This window comes from Spermophilus citellus (genome assembly GCF_964194105.1).
Source record: "Spermophilus citellus genome assembly, chromosome: 12".
NCBI classification, from domain to species: Eukaryota; Metazoa; Chordata; class Mammalia; order Rodentia; family Sciuridae; genus Spermophilus; species Spermophilus citellus.
This window is the reverse complement of record NC_138198.1, coordinates 12,587,728-12,601,748: the sequence shown is the minus strand read 5'-3', so window position 1 is coordinate 12,601,748 and position 14,021 is coordinate 12,587,728. Positions and strand designations below refer to the sequence as shown.

At 48.8% G+C, this 14,021-nt stretch overlaps 1 protein-coding gene across 6 annotated transcripts in view; it reads left to right on the top strand.

Annotated features, from left to right (window-relative positions):
- Nucleotides 1–14,021, top strand: part of LDLRAD4 (low density lipoprotein receptor class A domain containing 4) — a 378,801-nt gene that overhangs the window by 41,486 nt on the left and 323,294 nt on the right. For 4 of the 6 annotated variants that reach the window (XM_081262907.1, XM_081262903.1, XM_081262905.1 and 1 more), the window contains exon 2: nt 12,318–12,409. The exons of 1 other annotated variant lie outside the window; for it this stretch is intronic. The gene's annotated coding sequence lies outside the window, so the exon portion shown is untranslated. Of the gene's footprint in view, nt 1–11,688; nt 11,829–12,317; nt 12,410–14,021 lie in introns of those variants that run through there. One more of the 6 variants, XM_081262906.1, reaches the window with a different exon arrangement.

Below are 14,021 nucleotides of genomic sequence, written 5' to 3'. Positions count from 1 at the left end.
ACTTACGTAAGAGCTCTTAGATCTTTTACCTAATTTAAGGGCAAGTTGCCCAAGCCATGAAGCTGGACCCATTTGGACCCCGCCCGGCTCTCAGATCTCCACTTCGCCAACTCCTGGGGTTTTACCTGCTGTGTATTTTTTCACACCACTCCTTTCCCTGTCCCCACAGCTGCTGCCTGAGGTTCTTCACATTCTTCGCTTGGACGTCCTCGGCCATCTCTCTGCCTTGACTGTGCTTTTTCTCTTCCCTCTTGCAGGTCTGCCCCGCTTTCCTGGTGCAAACCTGAGTGTGGGTCAGGATGGCCCACGCACGGGCTGCTCCACGGGCCACTGCTCTGATGGGCAGGTGTGGAGCTAAGCCTGTTTGCATGTTCCTCAAGATCACAGAGGATGCTCATGCTCCTGGTCCAGGACCCTCCCTGAGAACCACCTTAGCGCCTCACCTGCAAGGCTGGCCCATCCCTCTGGCTTTAGAAGGTGAAGGCTGGGCCTGTCTGTGTGGCCCAGCCAGGCTCCCTGTCTCCTGTCCCCTCTCCCTCTGGCCCCCCATTTTCTCCGTTTTTCTGACCTCCAATGATCTGCAGCTTCCCAGTGACCTCATACTGCCGGGTCCCCTGCCTGGAGCATGGCCTCCTTGGATGGGTGGCAAACCCCCGTTGGCTGAGATGGACACTTTCTGGGCTCCTTGTCCTTTGTTGAAGTGTGTAACAGAAATGAACTCTTCCATGGCACCAGGAGCCTGCATGCACATCCCTCCATTTTTCTAGAGCAATTAAATAAATTCATCTGCACTGACTCACAGAGAGGGGAGGTGGCTTCCTCTCCCCTGTGGGGGTGTGCCTAAGGACTCGCCACTCACTTGCAGCAGGGCTGCTGGCTTGGCGACTGGTCAGGGCTGCTGAAGTCATCTCCCGCAGGGGTGGCCCGTCAGCTTCAGCTCCGTTGTCCAGAGCTTAGGCCTTGTGGAACCTCCTTCCTGTCTCTGGAGGATCTTCGCTGTCCCATGAATGGGGCCCCTTTTCTCCTCCAGCTCTGAAAACCGTCTCTGCTTCCCACGTAGGTCTGTCTGATCCGGGTTTAGAGCTCCAGTCGGTGTGTTTTAGGAATTATTCCAGGAGTTGGTTCCGATGCAGAGTCCTGACCCTTCCAACCCCCCCTCCCCCCTGGAAGATTCTGACACAGAGGAGCAAAGACGGTGCCGGGCTGCCTGGCGGGATGAGTGTGACCAAGAGCAGTGCGGGGTCCTTGGACTTAGTTGCTCTGTAGCTGAGACAAAGGGTAGCACTTGCCCGGACTTTTCAAACAAAGACTTATTTGGGTCTCCTCCCTACTTTTCCCTTTGGACCCAGAAATGCAGAAGACCATTTTGCTGCAAATAGTTTTCATAGATCTCTGCTTCCCAGCTATCAGGGTGTCCGGGGTGCCCAGAGCTCCTCCAGGTCAGGGAGTGTGCTCCTTGTCCTGCACACACAGCCTGGAGCCCAGCTCCACATGACGTAAGCCCATCAGCCTTGGGGACAAATGCATGCGACAGATAGGAAGGTGACAGACCCGTGGCTTTTCTCTTCTTTCTGGCCTGATACTCCTGTGTCTAGAGGTGGGAGGATTCCAGCAGTCTCTGGAGGCTGCTTTCTGAAGTTCTGGGCTTGGAGTGGGTGTGGCTGAAAGTGTCATTTTTTTTTTTTAATTGGTGAAATGATCATCTTAGATTGAAGGACAGCTGCCAAAATGGCTTTCATATTTGACAGCAGCTTGTAATAGATTTCACCTGGAGGAGAGAGAAACTGCTTCAGAGTGAGCCCAGCATCGCTGGCCCTGCCTGGCCCAGCCCTGAGGTCCTGCAGTCCAGGCCAAGCTCCTGGCAGACCCCTGGAGCCCTGCCCCCACCCTAGCTTTGGTGGCAAATCACTAACCCATAGACCGAAATGGATGGGATTGTGAGTGATACTAAGTGTTGCATTTTTCATGTTCTATTGAGATTAGAAATCATTTTTTAAAAAAATTTTTAGTTATAGATGAACACAATATCTTTATCCTGTTTATTTATTTTTGTGTGGTACTGAGGATCGAACCCAGTGCCTCACACATGTGACGCAAGCTCTCCACTACTGAACCACCACCCCAGCCCGAGATTAGAAACCTTTTATGTGAACTGAACCATAGGTCTGATTTCACATGGCATCTCTTGGGGTAGTAACATTCTCTGAGTTCTGGCCTGGGTTTTGGTAAGGTAGCGGTGGCAAGGGGGAGGCTGGCATAAATATTTTCATGCTGCCATTCTGAAAAATTAGCAGGCATGTTTGCAAAATGTGTTTTTGCTTGCAAGGACCAAATAATTAATTCCACTAGAAACATTTTCTCTAGGCAGCCATGCGTGAACTTTATTTTTTTGCCATGCTCTTTTAACTTATAAGAGAAATGTTTGGGATGTCTGAAAACTCTATTACAATCTCCAGGGTTGCTTGTGTGTGTGTGTGTGTGCGCGCGCGCACACACACACACACATCCAGGCCTTTAGTGTTAGCAGTCACTGGAAGGGTGGTCCATCCTATTTATTTTAAACCCCACCTGCACCAGATTCACCTGTCACATGCTGTGGTGGAATTTGAAAAGGAGGATAGTTTTATCAGGACTGTGAGGTTTTCCAGGGGCAGAGCCCGTATGCTGATTTGCTTTCTAGTAACCTGTGCAGTGTTCGCAGGCCTGAGACTGGCTGGCTGTTTTTGCTCAGCCCCAGGCTTTTGGCCCCTGAACTCTGAGATGGACAAGGTTCTCTGTGGATGGCACGTGTAGCTCAGCTACACTGGTTCATTCGCATCTTCTGCCTTTCTGGAAGGTTTAAGCCACAGGTAGAAGCTTCGTTCAGGTGGATTGACCAGGAACTCGCTTTGTCCAGCAGCTTTTGAGGATCTTTGGTAGAAACTTCCATGTGATGAGAATGGATGCAGTTGCATCACCCACTGTCCCTTCTGAGTGTTGGTTTACGGTCATGTGGGAGACCAACGCATTCTTGTGCCATTTTTTAAAAAATATTTATTTCTTTTAGTTGTACATAATACTTTTGTTTTTATTTATTAATTTTTTATGTGGTGCCGAGGATGGAATCCAGGGCCTCGCATGTGCTAGGCGAGCACTCTACCGCTGAGCCACAACCCCAGCCTTTATCTTTTTTGTATTTAAAAATTATACTCTTGTGCTTTTGAGCAGTGCCCTTGTCTTTAGGGAGCTGGCCAGTCACCTTGTGTGGTTGTAGTTTTGCTTCTCACAAAAATTCCAGTTGTTTGAATTTCTCAGCTGCTTGGATTCTGGCTCCTGGAGGGCTGAATTTATCTCAGGATCTGAAATCACAGTACTTATTGGTGTTTGAGTGCATCCCTGAGCTGACTCCTGAAGGCACGTAGAAAGGGAGCTATTTTAATGAGTCAGCAGATACAAAATGTTTTGTGCTTTCCAGATAACTCTTCCACCTAGTGCTCAGCGGCTGACGCCTCCTTCCTGTTAGTGGAGTGTTGCTCTCCTGAGTCACTGCAGTGTCTCCCCCTTCGCCTTTCCTGTCCCTCACCTCTGCCACTGACTTCAGATTGAACTTCTCTCTTAAAAGCCACAGCAATGCACAAAATAGAACCCTCAAACGTCTGGAAGTATGCGGTATCATATTGTCAACCCGTAAAAATTCTTAACAAAGTTAGTGGTTTGGATGGATTTTCATGAGAACTCTTTCAGCTGAAAGATAGTAAAACTATTACCTTAAAATAACCAAACTTTGGCTTTTAACAAGGCCATTGTTTGGCAGTGTCTACCTTAAAAAAAAAAAACTTTCCAGAAGTTGGAAGAGGAAGTGATTCTGAGACAAATAGTCACTTGAAAACTAAAGACAGTAGATTGACCTTGACATTATTTGCCCACAATTGATTTCTTGCCTTCCAACTTTTTACCCCAAGTTCTGAATAAATTGCACCATGTGGAGAACTAGAAGATTTGCTTCTCTCTCTCTCTCTCTCTCTCTCTCTCTCTCTCTTGAATTGGCTTTGCAGAAGTGGAAATTTGGCAGCAAGTATGGAAACTAGCAAATCCGTTTACAGTGTCCTGGGCTTCTTGGTTTAATGAAACCCACAAGAATGAGGAAAGGAGGAGTGGTTTCGAGTAAGAGAAAGCTATCTTAGAGCAGGGCCTGTCTTTCCTGGGAGTTTAGTTTTACCCTTAGGAGCCCCCAGTAGGTCGAGCAGCTCGCCCAGGCCATAGCTGGTTAACACTGGCCTCTGAGACGGGCAGGGCTCCCAAGAGTTATTATTCTGATGGCCTCATGGAGAAGATGCTGGGGAGTCTGGTAAGAGGGGGCGGAATGAAGAGGGGCTTGGTAATTTTTTTAAAAAAACCTATGACCCAGCCGTCCACTTGTGCAGCAGTGACAGTCTGTATGTGGATGTCGCACCCTGTCCTTGGGCCCTAACGAGGTGGTAGAAATGACGGTTTCTGAGGCCTTGTTGTGTCCCACCCATGCCCTGCGTGTTAACATGCCTTTTCATCCATCTGAATTGTTGGTGTCCGAGTTTCTCCCAAGGGCCCGGCTGTTGGCGGTTCACGCTTGCTCAGGTTTGGTTCCTGCACCAGGCCTGCTGCTTTCAAAGTTGGTGTCCTCTCCATCTTCTTCTTCTCCTAGGTGACTGGTTCTGTCCAAGAACATCTCCGTTAACATCTGATAGATGTCACCTTGGTCAGATTTGAACCACACTTGTAGGGGAGTTGGATAGGTGCCTTGGACTGCAGAGGAGTCAGGGCTGCCTAGCGCTTTGTTGTGGGATGCTGCAGGGCCCCCCATATCCTGGGAGCCTGTGAGCTCAGGGCTCATGGCTGACCTACAGAATGCAGCCAGCCTACTCTGGAGTGCAAAGCCATGCTTGTGCCAGACCTGTTGGAACGACCGTTTATAAGGGTATCGAAGCAATGAAAGCCAAGTCAAAGACACTTTAGCAGTCGAATGTGTTTTCATTAAGTTATTTCAGAATATTGGATTCCAGGCTTTATTTGCAAAGTCCATGCACAGATAGTACAGACGGGGCGGGCTCCGTTTGGCTCCAGCAGAGAACACTGAGCTCCTCTGTGCTTTCCGGTTGGTTCCTGAGTCCTGCAGGCTGTGCTGGAAAGGATCACCCTTTAGGACATCCGGGAAGTTTTATTGGTAGCTGGAGCTTGCTCTTCTATGCAGGTCCAAACTCACTAGTTCCCAAATCATCTTTGTAGGTCAAAACCAACATTAGAAAAGTCATTTGCAATAAAAGATTGGATGTATTTCAGACAGTAAGGCTGAGTATTGTTTTCAGAATCTTAAAAAGTTATACCTGGGATCTCTCTATGTGTGTATTTAAATATCATAACCCTATGTGTACGATGGATCTCTATTTGTGTATTTATAATACGCATGTGTATGTTGTACAAAAGATGTTTGAAAGTACAAAGGGTCCAGGAGGACTTACAGAGTCTAGCTGGGTGTGGTGGTACATACCCATAATCCCAGCAACTCAGAAGGCTGTGGCAGGAGGATGACAAGTTCAAGACCAGCCTCAGTAATAAAAAGGGATGGGGATGTGGCTCAGTTATTAAGTGCCCTTTGGTTCAATTCTCATAGCAAACCAAAACCAAGACCAAAACAAAACAAAAAACCAAAACATGTCACAGTCCACATAATTCAACGGAGAATGACCAAGTATCATGGTTCCAGGGAATTCAGCACATGGAAACGGCTCTCTGTTGAAAGCTGGGCCTATATTCAATGCAAAATTTTAAGAGGTCAATAGAATAATAATGATAGTAATTCCCAAGAACTAAGCACATTCATATTTGCTATCTCATTTATGCTTTACTTATTGTAACTATTTGTTTTGATTGCTGTGCAGATCTGACTATAGGGTGGAACAGGGTTCAAGTCCCAGCCATGCCTCTTAATAGCCGTGTGACCTGGGCAAGCTACCTCAATTCTCTGGACTCTGGTTTTCTCGTTTGTAAGCTGAGGATAACAACATCCCCACGGGGCTGCTGTGAGCATCAGCTGAGCTGATATGTAAAGTGCCAGGGTGGGCCTTTGCTAAATGAGTGTTACCTTATTATTATAATTGTTTACATTATTATTATCACCTGGGCCTGAGGCAGAGGCCAACGTCTTGACCTCTCTGTGTGACTAAGCCATGACCCTTCTTCACCTCTGACTTCCCTGTGTCTTCCTTCCTCAGCCCAGTGGATGGGACTTTTGCTGAGTGTCTGAAGATGAGAGGTGATAAGATGTGAGAAAGCTGGGGTCTTGTGCCTTGAGTTTTCTTCTGAAGCTGCTCTTCTGGGAACCGCTGCTATGGCAATGTTGAGGGGGATGACCAGAATATTTTTTAAAACCCAGAAAACAGGAGACCTATGAAGTGCTCAAGCCAAATGCGCAGGAGGGCAGGAGGCCTTTTGGCTTTACGCAGATGCACGGCTTTTCCCTGATTGACAGACCTTGGTTGGAGGCTGCTGGAGCCTCCATTTCTGCCCCCACTCCATGCTGACAGTCCAGCTCTGTGGACTAGGAAGTGTGTGGGAGCCAGGCGGAGTCTGCGCTTCCTGAGCTGGGCCAGAAGCCCCCGGAAGATGCCAGCTCTCGAGAGAGTCCAGCCTCTTCCCTGTCTGCTGGCAAAGGCCTAGCGCCAGGCCTCTGAGCGGAGGAAATGCTTTGCCCGAGCGGCCTCCATGCTGTGTTCCCTCCCAGTGGGCACCACGGGAGGTTTCACCCTTGCGTCTGCTTTGAAGAGGCCCTTTATTTCTATTTTGGGACAAGAAAACTTGATCTAAGCCACACAGTTGACAGGAGGCGTCTGGCCCTGTGTCCTCTGGTTCCTCCTGGCTGGGCTGCGTCTGCCAGGTGTGTCCCTTGAGCCCCAGGTGCCTCGGTAGAATGGCCGCCAAGGTTGGCTGGGAAACAGGTGACCAGACTCGAGGCCGTGGTGGGCTGGGCAGCTGGAGCTGTGGCCTCCTTGGTCCCTGGGTTGGGGTGGCCTTGCAGAGCAGGCCTGGGCTCTCCAGGAAGCTACCAGTCTACTTCCTGTTGTCAGGTGGCTCTGGCCACCTTGGCCGCTGGCACTCCACTGAGGTTGGACTCTGTGCATGTGACAGAGCTTGGTGCTGGGACCTCGGGGCCCCAGAGAAGACCCCCCATGATCAGTATCAGCTGGTTCTGAAGCCACGCGGCCAGTGGGAGAAGACGTCATGCGGGAGTGCTGGCCACCGGGATACGACCAGCGCATCAGAACAAAGCCTGTGGCTGTACAGGGGGAGTGACTATATAATGCACCTGTGCCTCTCCTGAGCGCAGGTGCAATGTCCCTGATGGGAACAGCAGGTGTTGCTGTGTCTGAGGGGGACACAGGCCCACCTCCAGCCATCCTGAAATAATACCATCGAGCGAGAATGGTTTTTCCTTGGAAATCTCCTTCTGTAACACTCAACGTTCTGGAAACGGCCTGTTGTCTTCCTATCCCAAGTTACAATTTCCACGGAGCGGCCCCGGGTCCTGTCCCTCCGCCTGGCGTGTGTTTTCCATGGCCCTGCTTCACAGGCCCGTCCCCAGCTGGAGAGTGTCCCCGTGCAGAGAAAGGAAGGAAGTCTGCAGCCAGCTTCCTCTTAACCCTTCTCAGGAACAAATTCTTCATTTACCCTCAAGAGGAAGTGAGAACGTTGCGAGGATGAAGAATAATAGCTCAGTGGCAGAGCACTTGCCTGGCACCTCTGGATAGATAAGTGACCTACGTGGCTCCCGTCCTTTTGGTGCTTGTGTCCTCTGCCCTCCCGCACCCATGGCCTGCTCATGTTCAGGAGCACCCCCACTCCCTCGGGTTGCCCTGCTTCACACGAGCTCACGGGTCCCAACATGCCAGGGAGATGTCATTCAAGAGATGGTTGGGTTGGGGACCTGGTCAGAACCTGGAGGCTGCCCTTATCACTTTGGAAGGCACTTGTAGATTCCTGAGATGCTTGCAGCAGCAGCAGGGTATGACAGGAGAATGCAGCCAGCTCTCTCTGTGAGCGGCTGGGCTGACCTGGTGCTCCACTGTCTCTGAGTGTACAGTTCTGCTGCCCTCATGTCCCAAGTGAAGGTGTGACATTCACACCCAGGCTGTGGTTTGAAGCCCTTGCTGGACTTTGCGTTGAGCTGTGTTATGTGAGACTGTGGAGAAGACCCACTGTTGCTGGAACAGGGGGAAAGAAGCTGTGGGGTGTCAGGTCGCGCTGTGACCTGGGGCTGATTCTCTGCCTGGGCCGGCTTCTTCTGCTGCGTGGGCTCCAGTTCCCTGCCTCACCCCGTCCAGGAGGATTCTGAGCTGTGGGCCACTGGCTGTTTTCCACAGCTAGAGATGGGCCTGAGGGAGTGCAGGTTATGCCGGGAGGAAGAGGTGAGTTTGTTGAAGTTCTCTGCCTCGAATTCCGGGACGGCTGTTTGTAGTTTTTCTTGGCTTGGGTGTGAGAATCCTTCTGTCTGAGAAGCAGAGGATAAGGGATAAACCTTGGAGATAATGTTCATGTTTACTAAGTGATTGGTGAAGGAATGGGCATGTAGAATAAGTTCCTGAATATGGATTTTGGGGGAATATGACAATGTAATGAATGAAGTTTTTATTTTGTACCTTCTAATTTAACTAATTTGAATATTTAAAAGTATGCCTGTTATTAAAATCAGCCTTTTCAAAATCTAACACACAACTTTAGTCACAGTATTCTTTGTAATAAAAGCAATAATTTATCTCTTGAGGGTAACAGAAACTGACTTTATTTAGACATTCTACTTTTCTTTGATTATTATTATTATTATTAGAGAGAGAGAATTTTTAAATATTTATTTTTTAGTTTTTGTTGGACACAACATCTTTGTTTGTATGTGGTGCTGAGGATCGAACCCAGTGCCCTGCGCATGCCAGGCAAGCACGTTACCACTTGAGCCACATCCCCAGCCCTATTATTATTTTTAATACATGGTATCACTATGTTGCTAAGGCTGGTCTCGAAATTGTTGGTTCAGGGGATCTTCCTGCCTCAGCCTCATGAAAAGCTGGGGCTACAGGTGTGCATCACCACACCTGGCTTCCAACTTTTATTTTAAACAGAGCTTAGATAAAAATTTTAATTCAGAGAATTAAAAATCACCAACTTAATAATAAAAAACAAAATAAAGAATTTTTAAAAAAGATTGTCAGGAGGGCTGGGGTTGTAGCTCAGTGGTAGAGCATTTGCATAGCATGTGTAAGGCACTGGGTTTGATTCTCAGCACCACATAAAAATAAACAAAACAAAGGTCTGTTGACAAATAAAATATATTAAAAAAAAAAAAAAAGATTGCCAGGAAGTCGCTTCAGAATTAGTGTCAGAATTAGGACCCGTTTGTTTGACCTGCTCAGGACTTTTTCATTTTGGTTGAGAATGAAAGACTTATTGATACAAATGAAAATTTGAGAAGGAATCACAAGTTCTTGCTCTGCAGATTTTCTAGGGAAGTTTTTGTTTTTAACCTTGAGCTGTTACATAGCTAAAATGCCAGAGAAGCAGCAAGGATATTTGGCCAAAGTTGTAACTACTGAGTGACATTTCTAAGCACGGACTCAGGTTCCCAGGTAGAATGAAGAGATGGGACCAGGGGGAGCTGTGCCTTCAGCCTCTGGGCTCGAGCAGGAGCTATTTTGAAATAGACTTTGAGGGTACAAACTTGGCTAGAAGGATGGACCAATTCAGTTGCTGTGGCCTTATCACAGTGTATGGAGATCCACAGATCATAATGCTTTTAGTTTGACTCATTAAAAAAAAAACAACAATGAGTGGTTCGCTCTGCAAAGTCTTGGGATGCCAGGATGAGGTGATGAGTTCTTGCTCACACGGAATGGGAAAAATGAAGTTTTACCTTTGATGCCGCAGCCAGCGAGGGCTATTCTGATGGGCTGGTTATGTTTGCACTTAAGAGATACATGTTTCACATATCGACTACTAAACTAGATTTAGTAATTTTACATTGCTACATAGCAAATTGTCATGAACCCGGAGGCCAGGTACAATGCTCATTCTCGTACAGTGTCCGTAGCTCAGGGGCTGTGTTCTCATCTGGAGGTTTGGGTGGGGAAGGATCCATTCCCAAGCTTATTCACATTATTGGCAGTCAGGTTGCTTGTCCCTGTGGGGCTGAGATCCCTGTTTCCTTGCTGGCTGTCAGCTGGTGACTGCTCTCAGCTCTCAGAGGTCCCTGCTCTCCTTGCCACGTGGCCCCTTCACAGACAGGACCCTGTCTTGTTAGCTCCCTTCTTCAGAACCAGCAAGGGCACCTCACTGTAGTTACTGAGCTGGATTCCTACACAGGGCCACCTGACCAAGGGAGTGGCACCTGTGCCATTTGTTGGTGAGAAACAAGTTACCAGTGCTCAAGGGAAGGGAATTATACAAGGGCACCATCCACTGTGGAGTCACATGGGATTCTGCCCTAACCAGGACACTCATGTCATTTCACTGACTTCTGTTCCCAAGAGATCGCAGCGTTTGAATCCCAGAAAGCTTTAGGAGAGGGATCCCTGTTCCTAAATTCTGGAGAATCAGAAGTACATGTTTTCTTCTCTCAGTGGAGAGAAGAAAGGAGAGGAGAAAGAAACGTCCAACTCCTCAAAGGAAGAAATACAGATGGCCAACAAATATACGAAAAAGTGTTCAACATCATTAACAATTTGGCAAATGCAAATCAAAACTACCCTGAGATTTCATCTCACACCAGTCAGAATGGCAGCCATCAAGAATACAGATAATAATATGTGCTGGAGAGGATGTGGAGAAAGGAACACTTTGACACTCACTGTTGGTGGGACTAGGACATGGTAGATTAGGACAACCACCATGGAAATCAGTATGGAGTTTCTTCAGAAGGCCAGGCCTGGAACCACCATATGGCCCAGCTAGACCACTCCCCAGTCTATATCTTAAAGAATTAGAGTCAGCATGCTCCAGGGATACCTGCATACCCATGCTTATAGCATCCCAACTCACAATAGCCAAACTGTGGAACCCACTCAGGTGTCCATCAGAGAGGAATGGATAAAGAAAATGTGGTGTGTGTATACAATGGAGTTTTATTCAGTCGTAAAGAAAAATGAAATTATGTCATTTGCAGGAAAATAGATGGAACTGGGGACCGTTATGATAAAGGAAGTAAGTCAAACTCAGAAGGTCAAGGAGTCAAGTTTTCTTTCATACAAGAAAGTCAGAGAGGAGAAAGCAAAAGAAGGTTGGGAGTGGGTCTTATGGGTATCAAAGAGAGCTCAGTAGAGGAAAGGGATTAAGGGGTGGAAGGGGGCAAAGAGGGAGAAGTGCTGGGGAGTAATAATGGCCCAATTATGTTGTTACATTGTGTGCAGGTTCGAATATGTAACCACAAATCACCTCAGTTATATACAACCAAAACGCATCAATAAAAAAATGTGGGAAAAAAAGAGATGTCCCCACAGTAGTGACAGGGGGAGTTGAACAGACACAGGGAGGCACTGGCTCAGGTGTTGGGGTGGGCCTCTGCGGGATTCTCACGGGGCCCTCGAGCTAGGTGCAGTCATTTTTTTTATCTAGATGCCTTAGCATTGGCGGATCACTCAGGAGTGACATATGGCAGCACTGTGCTTTGAGGGACAAGTCTCCTGGAGGGGGCACGGCACATGAGCTAGACAGATGGCGGCTCATTCAGCCTTGGACAGGAGCATCCGACCCACTGGCAGGCTGGGTGCCGAGAGGCACTTGTGGTATCGAAGGCAGAGCTTTACCGAGTTTTCCCGAAGCTGCTTTGAAAGGTGCGTGGAGGTCTCCTGAGGAGGCACCGTGCTCAGCCTCTGAGGCCTTGTGTGCGTAGAGTCAGCTCACCATTTTGGGGCGAGGGGGCTGGCGATGGGTTGTGTGGCCTGGACAAAATCTGCAACACCCAGTGGAGGATGTATCACTGACGGGACAGAGGGCGGGCGGAGAGGCCAGAGCTTCAGGAGGGCACAGAAGCAGGCCGGGATTTCAGGGAGGAACCGGAGCAGCTGGTCTTGCTCCCTGCAGGTCGGAGGTGGGGCGGGCCGGTCGTGTTCCCTGCTCCAGAGGTTCTGCTGAGATCCCCTCTACCTTCCCTTTAACACTTGCTGCTTATCTTCACATTTTTATTTGCTTTATTTTGATATTTGCGCCTTTTGTTTTGACAGCCCTCAGACATTTTCTGGAAGCTGGTGTGTCTGGGGGGTGGATGTTCCAGGGGAAAGGAAGGACTGGTACCCTGACGGCCCTTCTTTTCCTTTCTGTAGCACAAGCTCTGCACCTGCCACCTCACGCCGCCGCCGCCGCCTCTGCTGGACCGTTTCCAAGGACTGATACCTGTCTGCTCGAAGTGGTAAAGGTGAGTGGGGCTTCCGGCTCTTCGTTGTCACAAAGACTGTCAAACACCAGCCATTCTGAGATGGTCCCTTCCTGAGTTATTGCATTTGGTTTTATGTTTGTGAGTCCGTGTGTGTATATGCCACTTTGTGTGTGTGGGGGGGGGGGGCTAAGTGGCTGGGACTTGGGGTGTCTTCAGCAGAAGCTTAGATGACACATATGTGTTTGAGTCACCTCTGATATCCTCAGGCCCAAGCCCCATTCAGAGCCAGCCCCCTTGGGGGACAGCCAGGGGAGGTGCTGGAGGCTGCCAGGAGTGTCCCCATCCTCTAGCCTGCCCACCTGCCCACCGTCCGCTTTTCCCCTTAGGCATGCCCCCCTCCCTTCCCTGTGCCTCTATTTTGTCAACTCTGAAGTGGCTTTAGTGAGTCTTGTCCTGCCTGATTGTCAGGCTTCACTTGATAGCAGGGAACCTCAGTTGGGGACGCACTTGAGAATCTTGAGGAAAGGAGGAAGTTCTGTGAAATACAAGATGTAATTTTTTTTTCCCTAAATTTTTAATGTGCCAGGTGGTATGCTCATTGCTTGTGGCAAATTCCTTGATAGAATGGAAACTTTCTAAGGTCCAGTGGACCCCCAGCCCCGTCCCCTGTCCCCCGCACCCACTGCATTGTGCTGAAGGACAGTGTCCACAGCAGGGAGCTCCAGGGAACTTGTCAAATGAAGGACATGGATGGAGGTGTGTTTGGAGGGGCTCAGCACACCCAGACCTTTCTATCTATGGCTGCTATTGGCAATAGATGACGGTTGGGGACTGGGGAGGGGGTTTAGGGTGCTTCTTCACCAAGGCACACAGGTGCTTGAATTTAAAGGGGCTTTTCACAACTTGGACCCTTGAATTTAAAGGGGCTTTTCACAACTTGGATCCTTCCTGGCATGGCAGGTGCTTAAGAGCATGCGTTGCACAGTGGGCCATTGGCTGATTGAGTGCAGTGGGTTCCTGTCTGTCTACTGCTGCCTTGAGGGTTCCTGTGAGTTTCACTATCAGAGGTCTGAAAATGTGGAGTGCAAGGCACCGGGACTCACAGGGGGCATGATAAGCCTTCATTCATCTCCTGGGTGTTCAGGGACTGATGAATGGTTCATCTGGCCCCTGAGATCCTAAAGGAGCAGCATGAGGCTTGAGAATTCCCATCTTTGCTGCCCCGTGAGAGCTGGTGAGTTGCACTAGGTTTCTTCTGTAACTCGGCACCTACCACCAGCTTAGAGTGGGAGGTGACTGCTCGACCCCACCAGGGCCTACAAACTGGGGGTGCAGCTCTGTTTGCATTCTTCATTCCAAATACAGCCCCCTTGAATTTACCCACCCCAAGCTAAAGCTGCCCCAAGTCGCTGTTCACCAACTCTCCTAATGCACCCACTGGCCTATGCCCCGAAGGGCTGCCCAACTTGATTTGCAAAACTTTGGCAAAAGTAGAAATAATTCTTGAAAATTACATAAGTATCTGATTTTCCTCCTTATATGGGATTACCTCATTCTGTCAGCTATTTTAAGCAACTTTCAAAACTGGTAATGGAAAACTTTTTCTCAACTTGCAGTTGCTGAGTGTGGCTTTCAGGTTAGATGGAAAGCC